We start from the raw sequence: 6,535 nt of genomic DNA, 5'->3' as shown, positions 1-6,535 counted from the left end.
CAAAGCAAGGTTAATAAGGTTTTATCAAATTTTAATGAAATCATCCTTGTGTAAGCCCAACCTTAGGGTAAATGTGTCCTACCTAAACTTTTATAAATGGTACTTTCAAAAAGATTTTCCAAAAGTAGGGTCAAACAAGATAAGGCATTAGGGTTTTTTTTAATAAAATTTATTGAGGGTTTGACCTAATTTCAAAACTTTCAAAGCATATAATTAAGGTTTTTCACTACTAAATACATACAATAAGAATGGTGAAAAACCTAGCCAACACACCAGATAAGTATGAAGTCTTTCATACCATGCTCTAGGTTCTTGTTTTAATCCATATAAAGCTTTGTGCAATCTACATACCATTTTTTTGTTGTTAGTATCAACAAATCCTTCAGATTATTCAATATAGACTTCTTCCTCTAATATACCATTTAGGAATGCAGACTTCACATCTATTTGGTAAACCTTGAAACCTTTTTATGTAGAATAAGCAACAAGGATATCTTTAGTGGCTAATATTCACCATTTGGATAATCTCACTTATTAGGGACCCCAAAAGTGGTTGATTATTTTGCACTTTTGAGGTGGTCATGTTGCTTGAACGTTACAAAAATTGGGTCCCATGCTTAGGCCAAATGCCATTAATAATACAAAAGTATTTTTAATTTTTATTTTAGTGATGACTTCACCAATGGAATCTATTTTTTCCACATATTAAATTATATATATTTGTCTACAATTTCTAATTCTTGTCTTAATTGGTGTCATATTAGTCAATGTTTAGTAAAAAATGAAGTTAGGTTACATGATAATTATGTAGATTTGACATGTGTCTCTATTCCAAAGACTTTCCATGAAACTTCTTATCCTTTCTCACTTTGGCCCAAAATATATTTGATTAGGAACATGTGCCTTTACTTTTGGGACTTTCTTTAAAAATTTGTATCCTTTTAAAAATTTGGCCTCAAATAGGATTTAGGCCATTGATTTAAGATTCTTCAATGATCATAAATAATAGGGATGTTGCTTGCATACCACCATTCAATAATTTGAAGGAAAACTATAATCATCAAGGTGGAATAAATTTAACCTTCAAGTTTGATGATCAATTAGGAAAGATTCACCGGGATTTTATAGAAATTTCATATAATTGAAAAAATATCACCAATAAAATTAAATTTTTTCATACTTGGTGGTCTGATTTTTCACAGTGCAAAGAAATTCCAAAATATGTGTGAAAAATCATATAGTCCTTTTGTCCTACAAATTTAGGTTTCTCTTCTTATCATTTTTTCAAAATCTTTTGTTGCCCTAGTTATGCCCTAATTTATGTGTTGTTTGATTTTTAGGAAATTCTCAAGGTTTGTCATCAACATAGTCTTCAAAATGTCCTAAGTATGTTAAAACCCTAGGTCTATCTTGAATTTTTTGAAGGGGTTTTCAAAATTCTTAAGTTCTTCCCTTTTACAATTTTATGGTTTTCATGCTTCTCGTAGGAGCATTGTGCTTTCTTGCCTTTATCTTTGTGGTTATGTTTCACTATTATTGCATAAGGATGTAAATGAATTTTTAGGTTTATGGGTAAATAGTTATGTATCTCGTAATAGCAAAGTGGCACACTTTGGAGTTTTTTGATCATACGATTGATCCTTTAGTGAGGGTGCATAAAAGTTTTTTATACTTTGTAAGTTTGTCTTACAATTCCACGGTGATGAGTTAAATTGTATCAATGAAATCCTATCATTAAGATACCTTTGGCTATATATTCTTATAAATGGCATATGAGCATAATGGGGTTTTAAGTGGTCATGTTTATTGACTTATGAGGGTATGAGTGACAAGTTGAGTGGATGGGCAGAAGGGTGGATCGGTTTGGTTCACACCCTTACATTTTGCTTAATGGCATAAGGATGTAAAGACATTTCACGGTATAAAAGGTGTATCATGAAGATATCAAATGGGTTATATAGTTCTACATGCAATGGAAGCTTGTAAGAGTGAAGAAATATTTGACTTCATCTACGTGCTTCCATTATTTTGGTTTGTGGACAACCATAAAGTGGTGTCATAAGGAGGAATGTGTCATGTGGGACTTGACAAACTGCCACTTTGGCCTTGAGAAGAGCGAATCACAACACATATGTCAGATGGGCCCAGCCCACATGGAAGATAAATTAAGTCATTCATTTTGAATGTTCTTAAATCAACGGTGATGTTTTTCTAAGATTTGATTTGGGTCGTTGATTTGATAAGGGAAAAGTATTCCCTTACATTCTTACGTTTGCAAGGATATCGTGTGGACGAAGAGGTGCTTCATGTCTTTCTCTATGGATATGAGATTGGTTTGGTATATGAGCATAAAAGGTAAAATGAAAAATGAAATGAATGCTTTATGTTGGTATGAGATGTGTTGAAACATAAACACATAAAGATACATTGAAAGGGTTTGAGATCTTATGATAAAGAAGACCTCGTAGGGGCATAAAATAGATTACAAAGCCATGCTTAGAGAAGGTTAACACTTCTAAGTTTGAATTTTTATAAAGCTTTTCTAGACAAGAGTAAGGGTTTGATAGTTACATCTTTAGAGTTATGAAGATTGAAGGATTTGGGCTTAGCATATAAGAGGAAGACCAAATTTGAAAACAGAGATTGGCTAAGGTGTCATGCCAGTTAAGAAAAAGGACAAGTTCACCATAGCCAATTAAAATAAAAAGTAGAAAGGTACTTCAGGCTCATATTACATGATTGACATTCTTTTCTAACACCCTACAAGGATGGTATTAAAGCTCATGCATGCAAAATTTATTAAAGCTAGTAGATTACATGATTAAAGTATAAAGATTCGATCAAAAGTTCAAAGTATTTTCCATTTCTAAGAGATTGTGTCTTCCATTCTAAAAATTATTTAGGTGTCCATAGATTTGAGATTTTCTATTCCATTTTTGTAGGAGTTTGAGATATAAATTTGTAGAAAATAGTGGTTGACATGGATGTTGAAGAGATCCCAGTTGATGAAGTAGAGGTTGAAGAGGAAGGAGAAGATGTTGTTGAAGTAAAAACAAAGGGAAAAAGAAGAAGGGGGCAACTAAGGTGGAAAAGAAAACCTGGGTCAAAAATCCAAACAAACATGTAGAAGAATGGATGAGGATACTCCCAGGGTCATCCAATGTAATTTCAGCTAATGACCATGATTTTAAAGAACCTTACTTCTTATGCAGAGATGCAATGTGCCCTAAGGTCAATGGGTTTAATCTGTTCATGTATTTTTACTAGAACAAAATTGAAAATGTACCAGTATGCAACCCATGGAACAGGAATATGGAAAAATTAATAATTTCCTAAGGTATTTATTGATGTGGATTTGTTGAAAGCACTAATAAAATCATATAATCCAGTCATGAGGTCATTCCATAGATATAATAGGATCATTTTATGTACACTTGATAGGAATTCTTTCATAGAAGCTTTTAGTTTGGAGGGGCAGATGAATGTTCCCATAGAAATTGAGGATTTACAGGGAAAATTTGGGAGAAATAAAACTCATTATTTAAATAATGTGATGTTACCCCATATCCCCTACAATGTTAAAAAGGTAGGGTAGATACTGAAGAAAGTAGAAGATCATTTCCCACTAAGTAGATTCAAAAACTACTTCAAGAATATAGTGTATGGATTACACAAAGTTCTGGGAAGTGATGGGGCAGAAGATTGTGTATATGGCTCATTTTTTTAATGGAATGTGACATACAAGACCCTTTTCACAAAAAGGGATATGATTATGTGGGATTCATTATTGAGAGCATGCACCATCAAATTGTGAATGCCAAGAAATGAGAGATGAAGGACTTCAAATTTCCTCATTACTCATTGCTAATGCACCTGATCTTGTACAAGAACATTGGTTATATCAGTCAGGATTTCATTGGTCAAATGTCTGATAAATTTGGTGAGTTGCCTATGCAATTATGGACTCATATTTGGGATAGAAATTTTCATTATTCAAATGCAATTATATTTTTCAATTTTTTTAGTGCTGCAATCATAAGAATGGTAGATCATACCTTTTTTAGGGCCCCTAATGTTTTGAAAACATTACTTAGACTTTCCTTTTTGGATGGAAAAATAAAACTAGACCATAATTGGGGTGATATATTTTTGTTTAATGAGTGTACCTTGATGAGAATTTGTGCATGCCCACAGCCACCTCATATATTATCCAAATATCTACCTCCTAGGTTAGCTATTTTTGAATTCTTTTGGAAATTTTTATTGATGAACAAAGAGATGATTCTTCCTTCCTTACATAAACCTACATTTGTCTATAGATGCTTTAAAGTAGGAGATTTTATAATTTGGAAGATTTCTTATGAGGAGCTTAGTGAATATTTAAGCCAGTAAAAATTTGCCACTAGACCCTATAGAATGTATGACCCAAACAATTATGTAACCAATGAGGTAAAGGCTATTAGAAGTTATATTTTGCCTCCCAGTAAACCTATCCCTATGAAATATTTAATTTCTAATATAGTAGAAATAGGGGAATCTGATGAGTTACTAGGAAAGTATTGTGAAATCAAAAAGGTGGAGGATGCCTTGAAAAGGACCAACCCAAACTTCAAGGGTTTTTGCACAAAAATCCCATATCATGAGAATTTGAGGAAAATGGTTGAGAATTTTGATTATATCATGGGCCAAATTCCAAGTGAGCTAGTAGGAGAAGAGGCAATAGTGAATAGAGAATCCCTTGAGCCTGATGTCCAATTGGAAATTGATGTTGAGGAGGAGGAACAACCATCATCTTCTACATGGGTGGCTAAAGGAAACAAGAGATAGAAAACCATGCATATCCTACAGAGGGTGGTGAGTAGAGCCCTACAAGTCATACCAAGAAATGATCAGTATTTTTCTAATATTAGAAAAAATTACTTGCATGAGAGGGCAACAGAGGCAGGCAGAGCTTCAATTGAATTACAAATTTCAGCCTCTAGATTGGATGATAGACTCATCCAATTTGAGAAATTCATGGAAGATGATGATTTCATTAAATCATTTGAGTTTTAAAAATTTTCTATAGAATTAAGCAAAATGAGCTCACACTAAGCCTTATGCCAAGAGAAGATCCTAAGAAGAATAAAGAATTAGTGGATAAATTGCTAGCATATGATCCAGACAATGAGACAATGACCCCTACAGAACCTAGGAAGTTGGTACATAGAAGTGGCATGATTTTAGTGCTAGGATGGGACATTAAAATGGCCTTTGTACTTGACCAGATCAAGAGGCAAGACAAGGCAATCAGTTATGAGGCCAGTAGTAGTGAAGGTTTGAAGTTTTATTATAGATACTACAACCCTAGTTGTATGGAGTGTTGCCCCTAAAACTAACAAACCTAAAATGATGAATGTAGAGAAGACTGCTCAGGGTAATATGATTGTTTGGACATTTGACAATACTACAAGCAAAGAGATTTCTAGCATGGTTAAACACTTTGCATTCATGAATGAGGCAAAGATGGATCAAATTGAGGATAGGCTTGTTGCTACTTATAATGAATGCTTGGATGTTAGGAAGTTGTATGAATAGAAGAGTTGGAGGGAAAATTTTAGAGGCTAGAAGAGGAAGTTACATCTTTGAAGGACCAACTCAAAACTGCAATAGAGGCAAAACATGCACAAGTGAGTGTGGAAGAGGTTAGGCACACTGTTGAAGTAGAAGTCCATAAATAGGATATATCATAGGGGTAACAGTGCTAGTACTAGTGGTAAATGTGAAAGGTGAGGTTCCTCAAACTAATGGTGCACCAAAAGGGGTGTAATGGTAAGTATGTTGAGTCATAGGGTAGGCATCTTGAAGAGAATCTCTCAAGATGCATATAATGCATTCACCAATTTACAAGCTACTGAGAAAATGTGCAAAGAAGTATTAATTTGGTTTGACCCCATTTTCCAGCAATGGGGACCTTACATGAAATTTTTTGATAGATTGATACCTTTGTTAGCTAAGAAGCTAGACCTTCTTGATAAGGTCATTTCTGTTAAAGAGGGTATGGATAAAGTAAAGGATTTGCTACAATTCTTTACAAGAAAATTGAAAATCATTTAGAATAAGATGAAAGTGTTGATCAATGGTTTTTATTCCTTAATCCTTTCAATCCTTAATTCTGATAGCCAAATAAAAGATTGGAATGAATGGTCTAGTTCTTTTGATCATATTGCAAACTTGCCATAGGTGGTATCTATTTTTGAAGTTGACACTGATGAGTTTTCTTTAAATGAACTCATTGATACTCTATTCAAGATTGAAACTAAAATGAATAGATTCATAACAAAGGGGAAGGTAGTCACAAATGCTAGTGGCAAAAGTTTATTGGTGAATTAACAACCATCAAAGCATGTGAGTGGCCAACAAAAAGTGAATTCATTGTATGGGAGGCAATTGAAAAAATAAAGGCTCTACCAATAGGGGGTAGTTGAAGATGAGGACAAAATTTGGAGATTTGATGCTCCAACTATCATATGCAACTGTTTCTATTGTTTCTTTT

General features: G+C 33.6%; 1 pseudogene; it reads left to right on the top strand.

The window, feature by feature from the left end:
- The first annotated feature begins 2,980 nt into the window (after window positions 1-2,980).
- LOC149544903 (UDP-galactose/UDP-glucose transporter 4-like) overlaps window positions 2,981-6,535 on the top strand; it is a 34,157-nt pseudogene continuing 30,602 nt past the window's right edge.

The sequence above is a fragment of the Cupressus sempervirens genome, chromosome 8 (assembly GCF_028749045.1).
Source record: "Cupressus sempervirens isolate cs-2001-9-10 chromosome 8, ASM2874904v1, whole genome shotgun sequence".
NCBI lineage: Eukaryota > Viridiplantae > Streptophyta > Pinopsida > Cupressales > Cupressaceae > Cupressus > Cupressus sempervirens.
Note: the sequence above shows the minus strand (reverse complement) of the source record. Positions and strands in the feature narration are given on the sequence as shown.